Source organism: Salmo salar, chromosome ssa10 (assembly GCF_905237065.1).
Source record: "Salmo salar chromosome ssa10, Ssal_v3.1, whole genome shotgun sequence".
NCBI classification, from domain to species: domain Eukaryota; kingdom Metazoa; phylum Chordata; class Actinopteri; order Salmoniformes; family Salmonidae; genus Salmo; species Salmo salar.
Genome location: NC_059451.1, coordinates 115,318,126 through 115,345,729, shown reverse-complemented (window position 1 = coordinate 115,345,729; position 27,604 = coordinate 115,318,126). Strand labels below are relative to the sequence as shown.

The window sequence follows — 27,604 nt, the reverse complement described above, 5'->3', positions numbered from 1 at the left end:
GTAGTCTACTGTACATGGTGGAGGAACATATTGTCTGTAGTCTACTGTACATGATGGAGGAACATATTGTCTGGTAGTCTACTGTACATGGCGGAGGAACATATTGTCTTTAGTCTACTGTACATGATGGAGGAACATATTGTCTGTAGTCTACTGTACATGATGGAGGAACATATTGTCTGTAGTCTACTGTACATGATGGAGGAACATATTGTCTGCTGTAGTCTACTGTACATGATGGAGGAACATATTGTCTGTAGTCTACTGTACATGATGGAGGAACATATTGTCTGTAGTCTACTGTACATGATGGAGGAACATATTTTCTGGCTGTAGTCTACTCTACATGGTGGAGGAACATATTGTCTGTCTGTAGTCTACTGTACATGATGGAGGAACATATTGTCTGTAGTCTACTGTACATGGTGGAGGAACATATTGTCTGGCTGTAGTCTACTGTACATGGTGGAGGAACATATTGTCTGTAGTCTACTGTACATGGTGGAGGAACATATTGTCTGTATTCTACTGTACATGATGGAGGAACATATTGTCTGTCTGTAGTCTACTGTACATGATGGAGGAACATATTGTCTGTGTAGTCTACTGTACATGATGGAGGAACATATTGTCTGTAGTCTACTGTACATGATGGAGGAACATATTGTCTGGCTGTAGTCTACTGTACATGATGGAGGAACATATTGTCTGTAGTCTACTGTACATGGTGGAGGAACATATTGCCTGTAGTCTACTGTACATGATGGAGGAACATATTGTCTGTAGTCTACTGTACATGATGGAGGAACATATTGTCTGTATTCTACTGTACATGATGGAGGAACATATTGTCTGTAGTCTACTGTACATGGTGGAGGAACATATTGTCTGTAGTCTACTGTACATGATGGAGGAACATATTGTCTGTAGTCTACTGTACATGATGGAGGAACATATTGTCTGTAGTCTACTGTACATGATGGAGGAACATATTGTCTGGTGTAGTCTACTGTACATGATGGAGGAACATATTGTCTGTAGTCTACTGTACATGATGGAGGAACATATTGTCTGTAGTCTACTGTACATGATGGAGGAACATATTGTCTGTAGTCTACTGTACATGATGGAGGAACATATTGTCTGTAGTCTACTGTACATGATGGAGGAACATATTGTCTGGCGTAGTCTACTGTACATGATGGAGGAACATATTGTCTGTCTGTAGTCTACTGTACATGATGGAGGAACATATTGTCTGTAGTCTACTGTACATGGTGGAGGAACATATTGTCTGTCTGTAGTCTACTGTACATGATGGAGGAACATTTTGTCTGTAGTCTACTGTACATGATGGAGGAACATATTGTCTGTAGTCTACTGTACAAGATGGAGGAACATATTGTCTGGCTGTAGTCTACTGTACATGGTGGAGGAACATATTGTTTGTAGTCTACTGTACATGGAGGAACATATTGTCTGTCTGTAGTCTACTGTACATGATGGAGGAACATATTGTCTGTAGTCTACTGTACATGATGGAGGAACATATTGTCTGTAGTCTACTGTACATGATGGAGGAACATATTGTCTGTAGTCTACTGTACATGATGGAGGAACATATTGTCTGTAGTCTACTGTACATGATGGAGGAACATATTGCCTGTAGTCTACTGTACATGATGGAGGAACATATTGTCTGTAGTCTACTGTACATGATGGAGGAACATATTGTCTGGCTGTAGTCTACTGTACATGATGGAGGAACATATTGTCTGTAGTCTACTGTACATGGTGGAGGAACATATTGTCTGGCTGTAGTCTACTGTACATGATGGAGGAACATATTGTCTGTAGTCTACTGTACATGATGGAGGAACATATTGTCTGTCTGTAGTCTACTGTACATGGTGGAGGAACATTTGTCTGGCTGTAGTCTACTGTACATGATGGAGGAACATATTGTCTGTAGTCTACTGTACATGGTGGAGGAACATATTGTCTGGCTGTAGTCTACTGTACATGATGGAGGAACATATTGTCTGTAGTCTACTGTACATGATGGAGGAACATATTGTCTGTAGTCTACTGTACATGTTGGAGGAACATATTGTCTGTAGTCTACTGTACATGGTGTAGGAACATATTGTCTGTCTGTAGTCTACTGTACATGGTGGAGGAACATATTGTCTGTAGTCTACTGTACATGATGGAGGAACATATTGTCTGTAGTCTACTGTACATGGTGGAGGAACATATTGTCTGTAGTCTACTGTACATGGTGGAGGAACATATTGTCTGGCTGTAGTCTACTGTACATGGTGGAGGAACATATTGTCTGTAGTCTACTGTACATGGAGGAACATATTGTCTGTCTGTAGTCTACTGTACATGATGGAGGAACATATTGTCTGTAGTCTACTGTACATGGTGGAGGAACATATTGTCTGTATTCTACTGTACATGATGGAGGAACATATTGTCTGGCTGTAGTCTACTGTACATTTTGGAGGAACATATTGTCTGTAGTCTACTGTACATGGTGGAGGAACATATTGGCTGTAGTCTACTGTACATGATGGAGGAACATATTGTCTGTAGTCTACTGTACATGGTGGAGGAACATATTGTCTGTAGTCTACTGTACATGATGGAGGAACATATTGTCTGTAGTCTACTGTACATGGTGGAGGAACATATTGTCTGTAGTCTACTGTACATGATGGAGGAACATATTGTCAATAGTCTACTGTACATGATGGAGGAACATATTGTCTGTAGTCTACTGTACATGATGGAGGAACATATTGTCTGTAGTCTACTGTACATGATGGAGGAACATATTGTCTGTAGTCTACTGTACATGATGGAGGAACATATTGTCTGTAGTCTACTGTACATGATGGAGGAACATATTGTCTGGCTGTAGTCTACTGTACATGATGGAGGAACATATTGTCTGGCTGTAGTCTACTGTACATGATGGAGGAAAATATTGTCTGTAGTCTACTGTACATGGTGGAGGAACATATTGTCTGTAGTCTACTGTACATGATGGAGGAACATATTGTCTGTCTGTAGTCTACTGTATATGATGGAGGAAAATATTGTCTGGCTGTAGTCTACTCTACATGATGGAGGAACATATTGTCTGTCTGTAGTCTACTGTACATGATGGAGGAACATATTGTCTGTAGTCTACTGTACATGGTGGAGGAACATATTGTCTGGCTGTAGTCTACTGTACATGATGGAGGAACATATTGTCTGTAGTCTACTGTACATGATGGAGGAACATATTGCCTGTAGTCTACTGTACATGGTGGAGGAACATATTGTCTGGCTAGTCTACTGTACATGATGGAGGAACATATTGTCTGTATTCTACTGTACATGATGGAGGAACATATTGTCTGTAGTCTACTGTACATGGTGGAGGAACATATTGTCTGCTAGTCTACTGTACATGATGGAGGAACATATTGTCTGTAGTCTACTGTACATGATGGAGGAACATATTGTCTGTAGTCTACTGTACATGATGGAGGAACATATTGTCTGTAGTCTACTGTACATGATGGAGGAACATATTGTCTGTAGTCTACTGTACATGATGGAGGAACATATTGTCTGTAGTCTACTGTACATGATGGAGGAACATATTGTCTGTAGTCTACTGTACATGATGGAGGAACATATTGTCTGGCTGTAGTCTACTGTACATGATGGAGGAACATATTGTCTGTCTGTAGTCTACTGTACATGATGGAGGAACATATTGTCTGTAGTCTACTGTACATGGTGTAGGAACATATTGTCTGTCTGTAGTCTACTGTACATGGTGGAGGAACATTTTGTCTGTAGTCTACTGTACATGGTGGAGGAACATATTGTCTGTAGTCTACTGTACAAGATGGAGGAACATATTGTCTGGCTGTAGTCTACTGTACATGGTGGAGGAACATATTGTCTGTAGTCTACTGTACATGGTGGAGGAACATATTGTCTGTCTGTAGTCTACTGTACATGGTGGAGGAACATATTGTCTGTAGTCTACTGTACATGATGGAGGAACATATTGTCTGTAGTCTACTGTACATGATGGAGGAACATAATGTCTGTAGTCTACTGTACATGATGGAGGAACATAATATCTGTAGTCTACTGTACATGATGGAGGAACATATTGCCTGTAGTCTACTGTACATGATGGAGGAACATATTGTCTGTAGTCTACTGTACATGGTGGAGGAACATTGTCTGGCTGTAGTCTACTGTACATGATGGAGGAACATATTGTCTGTAGTCTACTGTACATGATGGAGGAACATATTGTCTGGCTGTAGTCTACTGTACATGGTGGAGGAACATATTGTCTGTAGTCTACTGTACATGATGGAGGAACATATTGTCTGTCTGTAGTCTACTGTACATGGTGGAGGAACATTGTCTGGCTGTAGTCTACTGTACATGATGGAGGAACATATTGTCTGTAGTCTACTGTACATGGTGGAGGAACATATTGTCTGGCTGTAGTCTACTGTACATGATGGAGGAACATATTGTCTGTAGTCTACTGTACATGATGGAGGAACATATTGTCTGTAGTCTACTGTACATGTTGGAGGAACATATTGTCTGTAGTCTACTGTACATGGTGTAGGAACATATTGTCTGTCTGTAGTCTACTGTACATGGTGGAGGAACATATTGTCTGTAGTCTACTGTACATGATGGAGGAACATATTGTCTGTAGTCTACTGTACATGGTGGAGGAACATATTGTCTGTAGTCTACTGTACATGGTGGAGGAACATATTGTCTGGCTGTAGTCTACTGTACATGGTGGAGGAACATATTGTCTGTAGTCTACTGTACATGGAGGAACATATTGTCTGTCTGTAGTCTACTGTACATGATGGAGGAACATATTGTCTGTAGTCTACTGTACATGGTGGAGGAACATATTGTCTGTATTCTACTGTACATGATGGAGGAACATATTGTCTGGCTGTAGTCTACTGTACATTTTGGAGGAACATATTGTCTGTAGTCTACTGTACATGGTGGAGGAACATATTGGCTGTAGTCTACTGTACATGATGGAGGAACATATTGTCTGTAGTCTACTGTACATGGTGGAGGAACATATTGTCTGTAGTCTACTGTACATGATGGAGGAACATATTGTCTGTAGTCTACTGTACATGGTGGAGGAACATATTGTCTGTAGTCTACTGTACATGATGGAGGAACATATTGTCTATAGTCTACTGTACATGATGGAGGAACATATTGTCTGTAGTCTACTGTACATGATGGAGGAACATATTGTCTGTAGTCTACTGTACATGATGGAGGAACATATTGTCTGTAGTCTACTGTACATGATGGAGGAACATATTGTCTGTAGTCTACTGTACATGGTGGAGGAACATATTGTCTGGCTGTAGTCTACTGTACATGATGGAGGAACATATTGTCTGGCTGTAGTCTACTGTACATGATGGAGGAAAATATTGTCTGTAGTCTACTGTACATGGTGGAGGAACATATTGTCTGTAGTCTACTGTACATGATGGAGGAACATATTGTCTGTCTGTAGTCTACTGTATATGATGGAGGAAAATATTGTCTGGCTGTAGTCTACTCTACATGATGGAGGAACATATTGTCTGTCTGTAGTCTACAGTACATGATGGAGGAACATATTGTCTGTAGTCTACTGTACATGGTGGAGGAACATATTGTCTGGCTGTAGTCTACTGTACATGGTGGAGGAACATATTGTCTGTAGTCTACTGTACATGATGGAGGAACATATTGCCTGTAGTCTACTGTACATGGTGGAGGAACATATTGTCTGTAGTCTACTGTACATGATGGAGGAACATATTGTCTGTATTCTACTGTACATGATGGAGGAACATATTGTCTGTAGTCTACTGTACATGGTGGAGGAACATATTGTCTGTAGTCTACTGTACATGATGGAGGAACATATTGTCTGTAGTCTACTGTACATGATGGAGGAACATATTGTCTGTAGTCTACTGTACATGATGGAGGAACATATTGTCTGTAGTCTACTGTACATGATGGAGGAACATATTGTCTGCAGTCTACTGTACATGATGGAGGAACATATTGTCTGTAGTCTACTGTACATGATGGAGGAACATATTGTCTGTAGTCTACTGTACATGATGGAGGAACATATTGTCTGCAGTCTACTGTACATGATGGAGGAACATAGTGTCTGTAGTCTACTGTACATGATGGAGGAACATATTGTCTGTAGTCTACTGTACATGATGGAGGAACATATTGTCTGTAGTCTACTGTACATGATGGAGGAACATATTGCCTGGCTGTAGTCTACTGTACATGATGGAGGAACATATTGTCTGGCTGTAGTCTACTGTACATGATGGAGGAACATATTGTCTGTAGTCTACTGTACATGATGGAGGAACATATTGTCTGTAGTCTACTGTACATGGTGTAGGAACATATTGTCTGTCTGTAGTCTACTGTACATGGTGGAGGAACATATTGTCTGTAGTCTACTGTACATGATGGAGTAACATATTGTCTGTAGTCTACTGTACATGGTGGAGGAACATATTGTCTGTAGTCTACTGTACATGGTGGAGGAACATATTGTCTGTAGTCTACTGTACAAGATGGAGGAACATATTGTCTGGCTGTAGTCTACTGTACATGGTGGAGGAACATATTGTCTGTAGTCTACTGTTCATGGAGGAACATATTGTCTGTCTGTAGTCTACTGTACATGATGGAGGAACATATTGTCTGTAGTCTACTGTACATGATGGAGGAACATATTGTCTGTAGTCTACTGTACATGACGGAGGAACATAATGTCTGTAGTCTACTGTACATGATGGAGGAACATAATGTCTGTAGTCTACTGTACATGATGGAGGAACATATTGCCTGTTGTCTACTGTACATGATGGAGGAACATATTGTCTGTAGTCTACTGTACATGGTGGAGGAACATATTGTCTGTAGTCTACTGTACATGGTGGAGGAACATATTGTCTGTAGTCTACTGTACATGATGGAGGAACATATTGTCTGTAGTCTACTGTACATGGTAGAGGAACATATTGTCTGTAGTCTACTGTACATGGTGGAGGAACATATTGTCTGGCTGTAGTCTACTGTACATGGTGGAGGAACATATTGTCTGTAGTCTACTGTACATGATGAAGGAACATATTGTCTGTAGTCTACTGTACATGGTGGAGGAACATATTGTCTGTAGTCTACTGTACATGGTGGAGGAACATATTGTCTGGCTGTAGTCTACTGTACATGATGGAGGAACATATTGTCTGTAGTCTACTGTACATGGTGGAGGAACATATTGTCTGGCTGTAGTCTACTGTACATGATGGAGGAACATATTGTCTGTAGTCTACTGTACATGATGGAGGAACATATTGTCTGTAGTCTACTGTACATGTTGGAGGAACATATTGTCTGTAGTCTACTGTACATGGTGTAGGAACATATTGTCTGTCTGTAGTCTACTGTACATGGTGGAGGAACATATTGTCTGTAGTCTACTGTACATTTTGGAGGAACATATTGTCTGTAGTCTACTGTACATGGAGGAACATATTGTCTGTCTGTAGTCTACTGTACATGATGGAGGAACATATTGTCTGTAGTCTACTGTACATGGTGGAGGAACATATTGTCTGTATTCTACTGTACATGATGGAGGAACATATTGTCTGTGTAGTCTACTGTACATGATGGAGGAACATATTGTCTGTTAGTCTACTGTACATGATGGAGGAACATATTGTCTGTAGTCTACTGTACATGGTGGAGGAACATATTGTCTGTAGTCTACTGTACATGGTGGAGGAACATATTGTCTGTTAGTCTACTGTACATGATGGAGGAACATATTGTCTGTAGTCTACTGTACATGGTGGAGGAACATATTGTCTGTAGTCTACTGTACATGATGGAGGAACATATTGTCTGTAGTCTACTGTACATGATGGAGGAACATATTGTCTGTAGTCTACTGTAAATGATGGAGGAACATATTGTCTGTAGTCTACTGTACATGGTGGAGGAACATATTGTCTGTAGTCTACTGTACATGATGGAGGAACATATTGTCTGTAGTCTACTGTACATGATGGAGGAACATATTGTCTGTAGTCTACTGTACATGATGGAGGAACATATTGTCTGTAGTCTACTGTACATGATGGAGGAACATATTGTCTGTGTAGTCTACTGTACATGATGGAGGAACATATTGTCTGTAGTCTACTGTACATGATGGAGGAACATATTGTCTGGCTGTAGTCTACTGTACATGATGGAGGAACATATTGTCTGTAGTCTACTGTACATGATGGAGGAACATATTGTCTGTAGTCTACTGTACATGGTGGAGGAACATATTGTCTGTAGTCTACTGTACATGATGGAGGAACATATTGTCTGTCTGTAGTCTACTGTATATGATGGAGGAAAATATTGTCTGTGTAGTCTACTCTACATGATGGAGGAACATATTGTCTGTCTGTAGTCTACAGTACATGATGGAGGAACATATTGTCTGTAGTCTACTGTACATGGTGGAGGAACATATTGTCTGGCTGTAGTCTACTGTACATGGTGGAGGAACATATTGTCTGTAGTCTACTGTACATGATGGAGGAACATATTGTCTGTAGTCTACTGTACATGGTGGAGGAACATATTGTCTGGCTGTAGTCTACTGTACATGATGGAGGAACATATTGTCTGTAGTCTACTGTACATGATGGAGGAACATATTGCCTGTAGTCTACTGTACATGATGGAGGAACATATTGTCTGTAGTCTACTGTACATGATGGAGGAACATATTGTCTGTATTCTACTGTACATGATGGAGGAACATATTGTCTGTAGTCTACTGTACATGGTGGAGGAACATATTGTCTGTAGTCTACTGTACATTATGGAGGAACATATTGTCTGTAGTCTACTGTACATGATGGAGGAACATATTGTCTGTTAGTCTACTGTACATGATGGAGGAACATATTGTCTGTAGTCTACTGTACATGATGGAGGAACATATTGTCTGCAGTCTACTGTACATGATGGAGGAACATATTGTCTGTAGTCTACTGTACATGGTGGAGGAACATATTGTCTGTAGTCTACTGTACATGATGGAGGAACATATTGTCTGGTAGTCTACTGTACATTATGGAGGAACATATTGTCTGTAGTCTACTGTACATGGTGTAGGAACATATTGTCTGTCTGTAGTCTACTGTACATGATGGAGGAACATATTGTCTGTAGTCTACTGTACATGATGGAGGAACATATTGTCTGTAGTCTACTGTACATGGTGGAGGAACATATTGCCTGTAGTCTACTGTACATGATGGAGGAACATATTGTCTGTAGTCTACTGTACATGATGGAGGAACATATTGTCTGGCTGTAGTCTACTGTACATGGTGGAGGAACATATTGTCTGTAGTCTACTGTACATGATGGAGGAACATATTGTCTGTCTGTAGTCTACTGTACATGATGGAGGAACATATTGTCTGTAGTCTACTGTACATGATGGAGGAACATATTGTCTGTAGTCTACTGTACATGATGGAGGAACATATTGTCTGTAGTCTACTGTACATGATGGAGGAACATATTGTCTGCTAGTCTACTGTACATGATGGAGGAACATACTGTCTGTAGTCTACTGTACATGATGGAGGAACATATTGTCTGTAGTCTACTGTACATGATGGAGGAACATATTGTCTGTAGTCTACTGTACATGATGGAGGAACATATTGTCTGTCTTAGTCTACTGTACATGATGGAGGAACATATTGTCTGGCTGTAGTCTACTCTACATGATGGAGGAACATATTGTCTGGCTGTAGTCTACTGTACATGATGGAGGAACATATTGTCTGTAGTCTACTGTACATGATGGAGGAACATATTGTCTGGCTGTAGTCTACTGTACATGGTGGAGGAACATATTGTCTGTAGTCTACTGTACATGATGGAGGAACATATTGTCTGTAGTCTACTGTACATGGTGGAGGAACATATTGTCTGGCTGTAGTCTACTGTACATGATGGAGGAACATATTGTCTGTAGTCTACTGTACATGATGGAGGAACATATTGCCTGTAGTCTACTGTACATGGTGGAGGAACATATTGTCTGTAGTCTACTGTACATGATGGAGGAACATATTGTCTGTATTCTACTGTACATGATGGAGGAACATATTGTCTGTAGTCTACTGTACATGGTGGAGGAACATATTGTCTGTAGTCTACTGTACATGATGGAGGAACATATTGTCTGTAGTCTACTGTACATGATGGAGGAACATATTGTCTGTAGTCTACTGTACATGATGGAGGAACATATTGTCTGTAGTCTACTGTACATGATGGAGGAACATATTGTCTGCAGTCTACTGTACATGATGGAGGAACATATTGTCTGTAGTCTACTGTACATGATGGAGGAACATATTGTCTGTAGTCTACTGTATATGATGGAGGAACATATTGTCTGTGTAGTCTACTGTACATTATGGAGGAACATATTGCTCTGTAGTCTACTGTACATGATGTAGGAACATATTGTCTGTCTGTAGTCTACTGTACATGATGGAGGAACATATTGTCTGTAGTCTACTGTACATGGTGGAGGAACATATTGTCTGTTGTAGTCTACTGTACATGGTGGAGGAACATATTGTCTGTAGTCTACTGTACATGATGGAGGAACATATTGCCTGTAGTCTACTGTACATGGTGGAGGAACATATTGTCTGTAGTCTACTGTACATGATGGAGGAACATATTGTCTGGCTGTAGTCTACTGTACATGGTGGAGGAACATATTGTCTGTAGTCTACTGTACAAGATGGAGGAACATATTGTCTGTCTGTAGTCTACTGTACATGGTGGAGGAACATATTGTCTGTAGTCTACTGTACATGATGGAGGAACATATTGTCTGTGAGTCTACTGTACATGATGGAGGAACATATTGTCTGTAGTCTACTGTACATGATGGAGGAACATATTGTCTGTAGTCTACTGTACATGATGGAGGAACATACTGCCTGTAGTCTACTGTACATGATGGAGGAACATATTGTCTGTAGTCTACTGTACATGATGGAGGAACATACTGTCTGTAGTCTACTGTACATGATGGAGGAACATATTGTCTGTAGTCTACTGTACATGGTGGAGGAACATATTGTCTGTAGTCTACTGTACATGGTGGAGGAACATATTGTCTGCTGTAGTCTACTGTACATGGTGGAGGAACATATTGTCTGTAGTCTACTGTACATGGTGGAGGAACATATTGTCTGGCTGTAGTCTACTGTACATGGTGGAGGAACATATTGTCTGTAGTCTACTGTACATGGTGGAGGAACATATTGTCTGGCTGTAGTCTATTGTACATGATGGAGGAACATATTGTCTGTAGTCTACTGTACATGATGGAGGAACATATTGTCTGTAGTCTACTGTACATGTTGGAGGAACATATTGTCTGTATTCTACTGTACATGGTGTAGGAACATATTGTCTGTCTGTAGTCTACTGTACATGGTGGAGGAACATATTGTCTGTAGTCTACTGTACATGATGGAGGAACATATTGTCTGTAGTCTACTGTACATGGTGGAGGAACATATTTTCTGTAGTCTACTGTACATGGTGGAGGAACATATTGTCTGTAGTCTACTGTACATGATGTAGGAACATATTGCCTGTAGTCTACTGTACATGATGGAGGAACATATTGTCTGTAGTCTACTGTACATGGTGGAGGAACATATTGTCTGTAGTCTACTGTACATGGAGGAACATATTGTCTGTCTGTAGTCTACTGTACATGATGGAGGAACATATTGTCTGTAGTCTACTGTACATGGTGGAGGAACATATTGTCTGTATTCTACTGTACATGATGGAGGAACATATTGTCTGGCTGTAGTCTACTGTACATGATGGAGGAACATATTGTCTGTAGTCTACTGTACATGGTGGAGGAACATATTGGCTGTAGTCTACTGTACATGATGGAGGAACATATTGTCTGTAGTCTACTGTACATGGTGGAGGAACATAATGTCTGTAGTCTACTGTACATGATGGAGGAACATATTGCCTGTAGTCTACTGTACATGATGGAGGAACATATTGTCTGTAGTCTACTGTACATGGTGGAGGAACATATTGTCTGTAGTCTACTGTACATGATGGAGGAACATATTGTCTGTAGTCTACTGTACATGATGGAGGAACATATTGTCTGGCTGTAGTCTATTGTACATGATGGAGGAACATATTGTCTGTAGTCTACTGTACATGATGGAGGAACATATTGTCTGTAGTCTACTGTACATGTTGGAGGAACATATTGTCTGTAGTCTACTGTACATGGTGTAGGAACATATTGTCTGTCTGTAGTCTACTGTACATGGTGGAGGAACATATTGTCTGTAGTCTACTGTACATGATGGAGGAACATATTGTCTGTAGTCTACTGTACATGGTGGAGGAACATATTGTCTGTAGTCTACTGTACATGGTGGAGGAACATATTGTCTGTAGTCTACTGTACATGATGGAGGAACATATTGTCTGTAGTCTACTGTACATGATGGAGGAACATATTGTCTGTAGTCTACTGTACATGGTGGAGGAACATATTGTCTGTAGTCTACTGTACATGGAGGAACATATTGTCTGTCTGTAGTCTACTGTACATGGTGGAGGAACATATTGTCTGTAGTCTACTGTACATGGAGGAACATATTGTCTGTCTGTAGTCTACTGTACATGATGGAGGAACATATTGTCTGTAGTCTACTGTACATGGTGGAGGAACATATTGTCTGTATTCTACTGTACATGATGGAGGAACATATTGTCTGGCTGTAGTCTACTGTACATGATGGAGGAACATATTGTCTGTAGTCTACTGTACATGGTGGAGGAACATATTGTCTGTAGTCTACTGTACATGATGGAGGAACATATTGTCTGTAGTCTACTGTACATGGTGGAGGAACATATTGTCTGTAGTCTACAGTACATGATGGAGGAACATATTGTCTGTAGTCTACTGTACATGATGGAGGAACATAATGTCTGTAGTCTACTGTACATGATGGAGGAACATATTGTCTGTAGTCTACTGTACATGATGGAGGAACATATTGTCTGTAGTCTACTGTACATGATGGAGGAACATATTGTCTGTAGTCTACTGTACATGGTGGAGGAACATATTGTCTGGCTGTAGTCTACTGTACATGGTGGAGGAACATATTGTCTGGCTGTAGTCTACTGTACATGATGGAGGAAAATATTGTCTGTAGTCTACTGTACATGGTGGAGGAACATATTGTCTGTAGTCTACTGTACATGATGGAGGAACATATTGTCTGTCTGTAGTCTACTGTACATGATGGAGGAAAATATTGTCTGGCTGTAGTCTACTCTACATGATGGAGGAACATATTGTCTGTCTGTAGTCTACAGTACATGATGGAGGAACATATTGTCTGTAGTCTACTGTACATGGTGGAGGAACATATTGTCTGGCTGTAGTCTACTGTACATGGTGGAGGAACATATTGTCTGTAGTCTACTGTACATGATGGAGGAACATATTGTCTGTAGTCTACTGTACATGATGGAGGAACATATTGTCTGTAGTCTACTGTACATGATGGAGGAACATATTGTCTGTAGTCTACTGTACATGATGGAGGAACATATTGTCTGTAGTCTACTGTACATGATGGAGGAACATATTGTCTGTAGTCTACTGTACATGATGGAGGAACATATTGTCTGTAGTCTACTGTACATGATGGAGGAACATATTGTCTGTAGTCTACTGTACATGATGGAGGAACATATTGTCTGTAGTCTACTGTACATGATGGAGGAACATATTGCCTGGCTGTAGTCTACTGTACATGATGGAGGAACATATTGTCTGGCTGTAGTCTACTGTACATGATGGAGGAACATATTGTCTGTAGTCTACTGTACATGGTGTAGGAACATATTGTCTGTCTGTAGTCTACTGTACATGGTGGAGGAACATATTGTCTGTAGTCTACTGTACATGATGGAGGAACATATTGTCTGTAGTCTACTGTACATGGTGGAGGAACATATTGTCTGTAGTCTACTGTACATGGTGGAGGAACATATTGTCTGTAGTCTACTGTACATGATGGAGGAACATATTGTCTGTAGTCTACTGTAGATGATGGATTAACATATTGTCTGTAGTCTACTGTACATGGTGGAGGAACATATTGCCTGGCTGTAGTCTACTGTACATGATGGAGGAACATATTGTCTGTAGTCTACTGTACATGATGGAGGAACATATTGCCTGTAGTCTACTGTACATGATGGAGGAACATATTGTCTGTAGTCTACTGTACATGATGGAGGAACATATTGTCTGTCTGTAGTCTACTGTACATGGTGGAGGAACATATTGTCTGTAGTCTACTGTACATGGTGTAGGAACATATTGTCTGGCTGTAGTCTACTGTACATGATGGAGGAACATATTGTCTGTAGTCTACTGTACATGGTGGAGGAACATATTGTCTGTAGTCTACTGTACTTGATGGAGGAACATATTGTCTGTAGTCTACTGTACATGGTGGAGGAACATATTGTCTGTAGTCTACTGTACATGGTGGAGGAACATATTGTCTGTAGTCTACTGTACATGATGGAGGAACATATTGTCTGTAGTCTACTGTACATGATGGAGGAACATATTGTCTGTAGTCTACTGTACATGATGGAGGAACATATTGCCTGTAGTCTACTGTACATGATGGAGGAACATATTGTCTGTAGTCTACTGTACATGATGGAGGAACATATTGTCTGGCTGTAGTCTACTGTACATGTTGGAGGAACATATTGTCTGTAGTCTACTGTACATGATGGAGGAACATATTGTCTGGCTGTAGTCTACTGTATATGTTGGAGGAACATATTGTCTGCAGTCTACTGTACATGGTGGAGGAACATATTGTCTGCAGTCTACTGTACATGATGGAGGAACATATTGTCTGTAGTCTACTGTACATGGTGGAGGAACATATTGTCTGGCTATAGTCTACTGTACATGATGGAGGAACATATTGTCTGTAGTCTACTGTACATGGTGGAGGAACATATTGTCTGTAGTCTATTGTACATGATGGAGGAACATATTGTCTGTAGTCTACTGTACATAGTGGAGGAACATATTGTCTGTAGTCTACTGTACATGATGGAGGAACATATTGTCTGGCTGTAGTCTACTGTACATGGTGGAGGAACATATTGTCTGTAGTCTATTGTACTTGATGGAGGAACATATTGTCTGTAGTCTACTGTACATGATGGAGGAACATATTGTCTGGCTGTAGTCTAATGTACATGATGGAGGAACATATTGTCTGCAGTCTACTGTACATGATGGAGGAACATATTGTCTGTAGTCTACTGTACATGATGGAGGAACATATTTCCTGGCTGTAGTCTACTGTACATGATGGAGGAACATATTGTCTGTAGTCTACTGTACACGATGGAAGAACATATTTTCTGGCTGTAGTCTACTGTACATGATGGAGGAACATATTGTCTGTAGTCTACTGTACATGGTGGAGGAACATATTGTCTGGCTGTAGTCTACTGTACATGGTGGAGGAACATATTGTCTGTAGTCTACTGTACATGATGGAGGAACATATTGTCTGGCTGTAGTCTACTGTACATGGTGGAGGAACATATTGTCTGTAGTCTACTGTACATGATGGAGGAACATATTGTCTGTAGTCTACTGTACATGATGGAGGAACATATTGTCTGTAGTCTACTGTACATGGTAGAGGAACATATTGTCTGTAGTCTACTGTACATGATGGAGGAACATATTGTCTGTAGTCTACTGTACATGATGGAGGAACATATTGTCTGTAGTCTACTGTACATGATGGAGGAACATATTGTCTGTAGTCTACTGTACATGGTGGAGGAACATATTGTCTGGCTGTAGTCTACTGTACATGGTGGAGGAACATATTGTCTGGCTGTAGTCTACTGTACATGATGGAGGAAAATATTGTCTGTAGTCTACTGTACATGGTGGAGGAACATATTGTCTGTAGTCTACTGTACATGATGGAGGAACATATTGTCTGTCTGTAGTCTACTGTATATGATGGAGGAAAATATTGTCTGGCTGTAGTCTACTCTACATGATGGAGGAACATATTGTCTGTCTGTAGTCTACAGTACATGATGGAGGAACATATTGTCTGTAGTCTACTGTACATGGTGGAGGAACATATTGTCTGGCTGTAGTCTACTGTACATGATGGAGGAACATATTGTCTGTAGTCTACTGTACATGATGGAGGAACATATTGTCTGTAGTCTACTGTACATGATGGAGGAACATATTGTCTGTAGTCTACTGTACATGATGGAGGAACATATTGTCTGTAGTCTACTGTACATGATGGAGGAACATATTGGCTGTAGTCTACTGTACATGATGGAGGAACATATTGTCTGTAGTCTACTGTACATGATGGAGGAACATATTGTCTGTAGTCTACTGTACATGATGGAGGAACATATTGTCTGTAGTCTACTGTACATGATGGAGGAACATATTGTCTGTAGTCTACTGTACATGATGGAGGAACATATTGCCTGGCTGTAGTCTACTGTACATGATGGAGGAACATATTGTCTGGCTGTAGTCTACTGTACATGATGGAGGAACATATTGTCTGTAGTCTACTGTACATGGTGTAGGAACATATTGTCTGTCTGTAGTCTACTGTACATGGTGGAGGAACATATTGTCTGTAGTCTACTGTACATGATGGAGGAACATATTGTCTGTAGTCTACTGTACATGGTGGAGGAACATATTGTCTGTAGTCTACTGTACATGATGGAGGAACATATTGTCTGTAGTCTACTGTACATGATGGAGGAACATATTGTCTGTAGTCTACTGTAGATGATGGAGGAACATATTGTCTGTAGTCTACTGTACATGATGGAGGAACATATTGCCTGGCTGTAGTCTACTGTACATGATGGAGGAACATATTGTCTGTAGTCTACTGTACATGATGGAGGAACATATTGCCTGTAGTCTACTGTACATGATGGAGGAACATATTGTCTGTAGTCTACTGTACATGGTGTAGGAACATATTGTCTGGCTGTAGTCTACTGTACATGATGGAGGAACATATTGTCTGTAGTCTACTGTACATGGTGGAGGAACATATTGTCTGTAGTCTACTGTACATGATGGAGGAACATATTGTCTGTAGTCTACTGTACATGATGGAGGAACATATTGTCTGTAGTCTACTGTACATGATGGAGGAACATATTGCCTGTAGTCTACTGTACATGATGGAGGAACATATTGTCTGTAGTCTACTGTACATGATGGAGGAACATATTGTCTGGCTGTAGTCTACTGTACATGTTGGAGGAACATATTGTCTGTAGTCTACTGTACATGATGGAGGAACATATTGTCTGGCTGTAGTCTACTGTATATGATGGAGGAACATATTGTCTGCAGTCTACTGTACATGGTGGAGGAACATATTGTCTGCAGTCTACTGTACATGATGGAGGAACATATTGTCTGTAGTCTACTGTACATGGTGGAGGAACATATTGTCTGGCTATAGTCTACTGTACATGATGGAGGAACATATTGTCTGTAGTCTACTGTACATGGTGGAGGAACATATTGTCTGTAGTCTATTGTACATGATGGAGGAACATATTGTCTGTAGTCTACTGTACATAATGGAAGAACATATTGTCTGTAGTCTACTGTACATGATGGAGGAACATATTGTCTGGCTGTAGTCTACTGTACATGGTGGAGGAACATATTGTCTGTAGTCTATTGTACTTGATGGAGGAACATATTGTCTGTAGTCTACTGTACATGATGGAGGAACATATTGTCTGGCTGTAGTCTACTGTACATGATGGAGGAACATATTGTCTGCAGTCTACTGTACATGATGGAGGAACATATTGTCTGTAGTCTACTGTACATGATGGAGGAACATATTTCCTGGCTGTAGTCTACTGTACATGATGGAGGAACATATTGTCTGTAGTCTACTGTACACGATGGAAGAACATATTTTCTGGCTGTAGTCTACTGTACATGATGGAGGAACATATTGTCTGTAGTCTACTGTACATGATGGAGGAACATATTGTCTGGCTGTAGTCTACTGTACATGGTGGAGGAACATATTGTCTGTAGTCTACTGTACATGATGGAGGAACATATTGCCTGTAGTCTACTGTACATGATGGAGGAACATATTGTCTGTAGTTTACTGTACATGGTGGAGGAACATATTGTCTGTAGTCTACTGTACATGGTGGAGGAACATAATGCCTGTAGTCTTCTGTACATGGTGGAGGAACATATTGTCTGTAGTCTACTGTACATGATGGAGGAACATATTGTCTGTAGTCTACTGTACATGATGGAGGAACATATTGTCTGTAGTCTACTGTACATGATGGAGGAACATATTGCCTGGCTGTAGTCTACTGTACATGGTGGAGGAACATATTGTCTGTCTGTAGTCTACTGTACATGATGGAGGAACATATTGTCTGTAGTCTACTGTACATGATGGAGGAACATATTGTCTGTAGTCTGCTGTACATGGTGGAGGAACATATTGTCTGGCTGTAGTCTACTGTACATGATGGAGGAACATATTGTCTTTAGTCTACTGTACATGATGGAGGAACATATTGTCTGTAGTCTACTGTACATGGTGGAGGAACATATTGTCTGTAGTCTACTGTACATGATGGAGGAACATATTGTCTGTAGTCTACTGTACATGATGGAGGAACATATTGTCTGGCTGTAGTCTACTGTACATGATGGAGGAACATATTGTCTGTAGTCTACTGTACATGGTGGAGGAACATATTGTCTGTAGTCTACTGTACACGGTAAGCTGTAAGTATCACTTAACTTTTTAGTATGGACAACGTCTGTGAGGATTCTTTTACAATATTTACAACATATTGACACAACTACAATCTTTATAGAATAAAAATAGCAAGCCAGCAGCAGACGAAACAGAGAGTGAATTCTCTCTTCCCTCTCTCCTCGCTTTTAGCTTGCTGTCTAGCTGGCTAGGTGGAGGATATTTTTTGTGACAAACGTAGCTATGTCATCATCTGGCAGTACACAAACAAAATCTATTTTATTTTCCAGCTAGAAATAAAGAAATAGACACAAATCCATGCCTATTTAAAGAAAGGTTAAATAAAAAATATATATATAATTATTCAGAAATTGAGGAAGAGAATAGCTAGATATAGCAAGCTAACATTAGCAGCTGCCGTTAGCAGCTGCCTATTCAACAAGAAGCAATTGATCCTAAGATTTTAAAAAAAGAAACTTGACCATTGAGTAAAATCCACAATGCACCTGTCAAAAGAAAGCATAGCTCTGAGGCTTCTCCGAAATGACACCAGATTCACGATCAGATCCATGGCCGAAGCATCATATTTCAGTTTAGCCCTTTCGGCAGGCTGTACAGAAAACTCCCCAGGAGCCACAGAATTGCCAAATTACCGCAAAGTGCAGCCCCCACAAAAAACTACAGTAAAAGTATCCTCGGTCACTGCCAAAACTAATCTTTCCTATAGGCTGTACTGTCTACAGTATGACAGCGTCAGCAGTATGCTACCAACAGCTGGCAGACATGTTTACATTTTGTTAGTTTTATCAGTGTTATTTAGATGGAAGACGTGAGCTAAATGCGCTATAGCTAGCTAACATTAGCATAGAGGTAGCAAGCTTGACTTCCATGCTCACTGAAGCAGATGATAATGCTCGGTCTCTGCTGGTGCTGCTGGCTGTTTTAGATGCTTTGGAAGCCATATAGGGACAGCATCCATTTTGAGAAGCAACTTCTTGCTGAAGCATTCCTTCCATTGTTGATTGCCGTGGAAGTTCTCAGGGATGAAATGTGCCTCGCGGATTGACGAGTAGATGCCCAAATCTCCCGTCTCATTCTCACAAATATATTCCACTTTTTACAAAGTTCTAATTCATTGTGTGACACTGACTGTGGGATTTTTTGGGGGGGGAGTTAGAGTTGACTTGGAGAAAACCTCAAACCCAACTTTTAGAACAATTGATTTAAGAGTTTTACATTAGGGAATGTTTGCTTGGGGTGCTCCAGGTTACTATTATATATATATCTGTTTTACCTTTATTTAACTAGGCAAGTCAGTTAAGAAGACATTCATATTTACAATGACTGTCTACCGGGGAACAGCAGGTTAACTGCCTTGTTCAGGGGTAGAATGACAGATTTTCACATTGTCAGCTTGAGGATCCGATTTAGCTACCTTTCGATTACTGGCCCAACACTATAACCACTAGGCTACCTTCAACCCCGGGAGTATATGCATTGCTGGCACTGAGAAACACTGTAAGTGCTACACTCCCTTTAAGGAAAGGCTGATGTATCCAATTATAAGAGTTTCCCACTTCTTCCAAAGCAATGCATGACATCACTGCTTATTGTCTACTGTTTCTCTGCAAAACATTGCTCCGTTTATTGCCTCATCTATGTCATGTGATCAGCAGCTTGCTTTGCATTTCATAACAGGCAATAGATGCCTTGACTCAGCCGTTTGATGTCAGGAGGCTAAAGCAATGGTACACTTGTATGTACAAAGCATTGATAGGACAACTCCCTTTGTATCTCTGTTCCTTACCTACCAGATCAGTCACTCAATACAGTCTTCTTTCACAGTCGCTGCTGTCCTTGTCTGTTCCTAAGGCTAGAACTGAAATGGGGAAACAATCTTTTTCCCATAATGCCCCTTCATCCAGGAACATGCTTCAAAAGATATTAACGTTAGGGGAGTTAGTGTCCTTGCCTGTTTTTTAAGACTCTGCAAAACTGTTTGTGGTAGCTGCAGTTATTTCTAGTCCTCAATTGTATCTGTAACTTGTGACACTTTGTCTTTTGTGTATAATTTGTATTTTTCTGTAATATTTTATGTACACGCAGCTGTTTCCCTGTTTGACCTTCTTGCCAGGACACCCTCGTAAATTAGGTTTTTATCCTCAATGGGTCTATCCTGGTTAAATAAAGGTTAAATAAAAAATGTAAAAATCTACAGAAAAATGAGGATAGTGGCATGCATGGCCGGAGGAAAAAGTGTGATCCTCAACCACTCTACAGTCATGATGACCTATAGGAGGCCTCTCTGTTTTGTGAAATATACAGTGTTTTTTTTTACAGTATTTTACCCTTTCTGACTGCTCTCACAGCTTCCTATTTCTGGGTTGCCGGGCAACATCCATCTAGTGTCGTCGGATTAGTTTCCTTCTGTCACTTCAGCCCCTCTGATGTTTTAATGTTCTGTGATTGCTGAATAACGCCTGCTTGGAATTTGCAGCAGCTTAGCAGGATTTGCCTCAGTCAGTAGTCCGTAAAATGGAAATTGTTTGTTTATTTAGTCAAATGAAGATCTAGGCATTGTTCATTGTTTATGGCATTACATCTATTTAGCTCCATTCCTCTTTGATTTGTAATATTTTACGATCCTCTATCTCCCTCCCCTACTCACTTACAGAAGCTGAGTGTCTGAAATATAATCCCAGACAACTGTACAATGATTAAGACTGTAAACAGAGTGATTCTGTACATACTCATGCATAGGACAATGGTTACGGAATCCCTTTGACAGGTTACAATGTAAAGGTTGTGCCTATAGAATGTGAGTGAACTCAGAATAGAAAGGGAAAGGGTGCACAATTTAGTTTGTGCCTAACTGAATCCCTGGGTGGGTAGGCCTCTGACCTCTTCGATGCAGTGTCTGTGAGTTTGCACTGCAATGTAAGTGCCCAATATGAGCCAAGTAATGTGGAAAACTACTGTGTTTTGGGTAGAGTACATTAGACCCTTCTATGAGCTGCCGGGTGATATAAGTTGAAGGTTAACTGCTGGTAAGTGTCATCAGGCCCTCAATCAGTCAATCAAATGTATTCATAAAGTCCTTTATACATCAGCACAAAGTGTTTTGACAGTACCCCGGCTTAGATCCGAAAGAGAAAGCAGAACCGGCTTAGACTGCCCTCTCCAAAAACTCCAGAGGCTGTGACTGCGACTGGTGACTGAGACTGGTGACTCCCCTCTCCACCTCTGGCACTGAGAGCCGGTATGTCAGGAATGAAACAAGGTGGACGAAACCACAGAGACCATTTAGATTTACAGCCCACGAGCACCAGGATTATCAGACCAACAGACCCAGAGAGCATAGCCTTCGGTCTGCACTAAGCCCCCAATGGCTGGCAAGAGGCAGGGCATGATCTCCACAGGGCTGACACAGAGCTGAGCCACGACCAACGGCTACCAAGGTGCAGGGTACGATCTCCACAGGGCTGACACAGAACTGAGCCAAGACCAACGGCTACCAAGGTGCAGGGTACGATCTCCACAGGGCTGACACAGAACTGAGCCAAGACCAACGGCTACCAAGGTGCAGGGCACGATCTCCACAGGGCTGACACAGAACTGAGCCAAGACCAACGGCTACCAAGGTGCAGGGTACGATCTCCACAGGGCTGACACAGAACTGAGCCAAGACCAACGGCTACCAAGGTGCAGGGTACGATCTCCACAGGGCTGACACAGAACTGAGCCAAGACCAACGGCTACCAAGGTGCAGGGTACGATCTCCACAGGGCTGACACAGAACTGAGCCAAGACCAACGGCTACCAAGGGGCAGGGCATGATCTCCACAGGGCTGACACAGAGCTGAGACACAACCCACGACTGCCAAAGGGTAGGGCACGATCTCCACAGGGCTGACACAGAACCGAGCCACGACCCACGTCTGCCAAGGGGCAGGGTACGATATCCACAGGGTTGACACAGAGCTGAGCCACGACCAATGGCTGCCAATGGGCAGGGCACAAACTCCACAGGGCAGGCTAAGCCACAGCTGCACTACAGGGCACCAAACACACTGTCTGTAAGCTGTTAAACTTCAGCTCGAAGTACACAGACAGAATGAGAGAGGATGAAAGGATGACCCTCTCCATGCTGGTCATCATATCCCCCAGACCCTTTAGAAATAATTTGAAGCTTTGCGTCAATATTAGCTGAACCTCTGCACAGAGAAGATAAGAGACCCTTCACAGGAAGTGTCCAGTGCCAATCTCCTTATGGGCATGATGATAAAGATTAAAGCAAGAAAATCTTTGAGGTGTTTATTTTTATTTTTTATAGTCTGGTCTTTATGTGGATACATTTTCTTGGATATAAATCTTGGCTCATTTTCTTGAACTTTCTGCCAGCACTATGTGGTAGAAGGCTTTTCTCTGGCGTTGAATGTTGGACGGAATGATATCCAGGGCTCAGGCAATCGTCCACAGGCAGATTTGTTTCAGAGTCTGTTTCCAACCTTCATGCAGGCAGTCATGGAAGAAAAGTCAGTTTTAGGATTTACAATAATATTTACAGTCGAGGCCAAATAGGCCAATAATGAGCATTCATCCACAATTTTCAGTTACAGAATATTATATACACTGTATTCGTAAAGTATTCAGACCCCTTGACTTTTTCTACGTTTTGTTACGTTACAGCCTTATTCTAAAATGGATTAAATTAAATGTATTCCTCATCAATCTACACACAATACCTGACAATGAGAACGCAAAAACAGGTTTTTATAAGAAAAAACCAACAGAAATACATTATTTACATAAGCATTCAGACCAATTGCTATGAGACTTGAAATTGAGCTCAGGGGCATCCTGTTTCCATTGATCATCGATAAGATGTTTCTACAACTTGATTGGAGTCCACCTGTGGTAAATTCAATTGACTGGAAATGATTTGGAAAGGCACACACCTGTCTATATAAGGTCCCACAGTTGACAGTGCATGCCTGCTCCAGAGGAGATGGGAGAACCTTCCAGAAGGACAACCATCTCTGCAGCACTCCACCAATCAGGCCTTTATGGTAGAGTGGCCAGATGGAAGCCACACCTCAGTAAAAGGCACATGACAGTTCGCTTGGAGTTGCCAAAAGGCACCTAAAGGACTCTCAGACTATGAGAAACAAGATTCTCTGGTCTTAATAAACCAAGATTGAACTCTTTGGTCTGAATGCCAAAGCATCACATCTGGAGGAAACCTGGCACCACCCCTACGGTGAAACATGGTGGTGGCAGCATCATGCTGTGGAGAAGTTTTTCAGCGGCAGGGCCTGGGAGACGAGTCAGGATCGAGGAAAAGATGAACGGAGCAAAGTACAGAGAGATCCTTGATGAAAACCTGCTCCAGAGCGCCCAGGACCTCAAACTGGGGCGAAGGTTCACCTTCCAACAGGACAACGACCCTAAGCCCACAGCCAAGACAATGCACGAGTGGCTTCGGGACAAGTCTCTGAATGTCCTTGAGTGGCCCAGCCAGAGCCCAGACTTGAACCCGATCGAACATCTCTGGAGAGACGTGAAAATAGCTGTGCAGCGAAGCTCCCCTTCCAACCTGACAGAGCTTGAGAGGATCTACAGAGAAGAATGGGAGAAACTCTCTAAATACAGGTGTGCCAAGCTTGTAGTGTCATACCCAATAAGAGTCGATGCTGTAATCGCTGACAAAGGTGCTTCAACAAAGTACTGAGTAAAAGGTCTGAATACTTACATACATGTGATATTTAAGTTTTTTATTTTTAATACATTTGCAAAAAAAATCTAAAAATCTGTTTTTGCCTTGTCATTATGGGTATTGTGTGTAGATTGATGAGGGGGAAAAAAACAATTAAATCCATTTTAGAATGGAAATGTGGAAAAAGTCAAGGGGTCTGAATACTTTCCGAATGCACTGTAGGTATTTACAGAGCAGAGAAAATAATGCAAATGAGCTGAAATGACTTCTAACCACACAGTTGGGTTAAGCAAATCTTAGAAACAAAACAGAATGACTAACATTTGATCTCTTAATCTTCTTTTCTTTTCAGATTTGAACGTACTTCAAAGACTTTGAGGTATTTGGAAATGGCAAGCAGACCACATGGCATCCTCTATTCCTGTGAGCTAATTCAACACAGGGAGAAGACGAGCGATGGATGTGTTTCACGTGCAGATAGTCTAGCAGTGCCTTCCTCCCCTCACCAACAGCCCACAGCTTACTAAACAGCTGCACCCACAAGACACCTGGCTACAGGACCAGTAGTAAACGTTTGGCAAGGTGCTGCAAACCATTGCAATGGTTTCCTTGGATACTGAAACAATGCCTCAACACAAAATCATCAACCATAGTTTTAAGTACACTGTAAAACATATCTGATAAAGGTGTCTGGTATGGATTTGATGAAGGGAAAGTTAGAACGGTTTTACACCCCTGAGGGTATGATGACAGGGGGATATTTATGTCAGTGATGACAGTTGGAATGAAGGAATAGGTTTTAGCTTGCTAGAATGTTATACACTTTTGTAATCTTTACTCCTGGCTAAATCACTTAGACTTTTAATTACATTTTTGTTTGCAAGACTATGCCGTATCGTACAAACAACCGCCGTTGAACCCCATATACGAACTGTGTTTCACGTTATGCCTTAGTCTCAAATTATAAACTATTCATAGCCGCGGGAAGTAGGGGTGCTGAGGGCGCTGCAGCATCCCCTGAAAAATATCAACTTTTTCAAATAAACCAAAAATATATGAAAAAAACATGTATATATATAGCTCTGAGACAAATTAAGAGACCACTGCAAAATTATCAGTTTCTCTGGTTTTACTATTTATAGGTATGTGTTTGGGTAAAATGAACATTTTTTTTTATTATATAAACTACTGACAACATTTCTCCCAAATTCCAAATAAAAATATTGTCATTTAGAGCATTTACTTGCAGAAAACGACAACTGGTCAAAATAACAAAAAAGATGCAGTGTTGTCAGACCTCGAATAATGCAAAGAAAATAAGTTCATATAGATTTTTAAACAACACAATACTAATGTTTTAACTTGGGAAGAGTTCAGAAATTCGTATTTGGTGGAATAACCCTGATTTTCAATCACAGCTTTCATGCGTCTTGGCATGCTCTCCACCAGTCTTTCACATTGATGTTGGGTGACTCCTGGTGCAAAATCTCAAGGAAATTCACCTGCATCTCAGTGCTAGAGGTGTCACTTAAGACCCTGGTTCGATTCCAGGCTGTATCACATCCAGCCGTGTTTGGGAGTCCCATAGGGCGGCGCACAATTGGCCCAGCGTCGTCCGGGTTAGAGTTTGGCCAGGGTAGGCCATCATTGTAAATAAGAATTTGTTCTTAATTGACTTGCCTAATTAAATAAAAGGAGGAGACAGGTTAAAGAATGATTTTTGAGGCTTGAGACAATTGAGGCATGGATTGTGTATGTGTGCCATTCAAAGGGTGAATGGGCAAGACAAAATATTTAAGTACCTTTGAACGGAATGTGGTAGTAGGTGCCAGGCGCACCGGTTTGAGTGTGTCAAGAACTGCAACGCTGCTGGGTTTTTCACGCTCAACAGTTTCCAGTGTATATCAAGAAAGTTCCACCACCCAAAGGACATCCAGCAAACTTGACACATCTGTGGGAAGCATTGGAGTCAACATGGGCCAGCGTCCCTGTGGAACGCTTCCGACGCCTTGTAGAGTCCATGTCCGGAGGAATTGAGGCAAAAGTGGAGTGCAACTCAATATTAGGAAGGTGTTCCTAATGTTTTATTCACTCAGTGTAGACTGTGTGTAGTCTGTCTGTTTTGACCCAATGTAAGTCAGTTTAACCAATCTGTCACAGATTGTGTGTATTGACCCACTACACTGAACGCACAAGTGCTGAATCTCAGACTTGCAGCATTACCCCCCCAGCTCTCCATCCCTACCTCCCCAGAACCACATCTTCCACCCTCCATCCCACTGCCATCCCTATCATTCTCCCTCCTTCCATCCAGCGCCTTTTCTCTTCGTCCATGGTGCAATGCCTCTAGGCCAGGGAGAAACTCCCTCTCAACCCTGTTCCAGATAATAAAATCACATAATGAAGAAAATCATCTGGGATGGATAAAAAGTTATGAGTTCATGATGATCCCTGCTCACAATTCGTCACGAACACCAGAAAAGACTAATTAAGTGAACCGATGAGAATTAGACTGAAAAGTGTGATGGTAGAACAAAGGAAAGAGGGAAGAATGAAATGAGTGTCTGAAACAAAAGCCACAGTCATTCCAATAGAATAATGGTGTTTGTTGTTTTATGAAAATTTGGCAGCATTGTTAGCGCAAGAGAAAAGAAGGGGAAAGTCCTGGAAGGAGTGTCGCGGTTCATCTGTGGAAGATTAAGGGTGCGTTAGTAAATTCACTCTGGCTATCTCATCCAATTTCAGAGTGCTCTCGTCTGAGTGTGCCAATTTACGAACA

At 41.1% G+C, this 27,604-nt stretch overlaps 1 pseudogene; it reads left to right on the top strand.

Annotated features, from left to right (window-relative positions):
* Positions 1–25,183, top strand: part of LOC123724586 (mucin-2-like) — a 138,630-nt pseudogene extending 113,447 nt beyond the window's left edge.
* Positions 25,184–27,604: the final 2,421 nt, after the last annotated feature.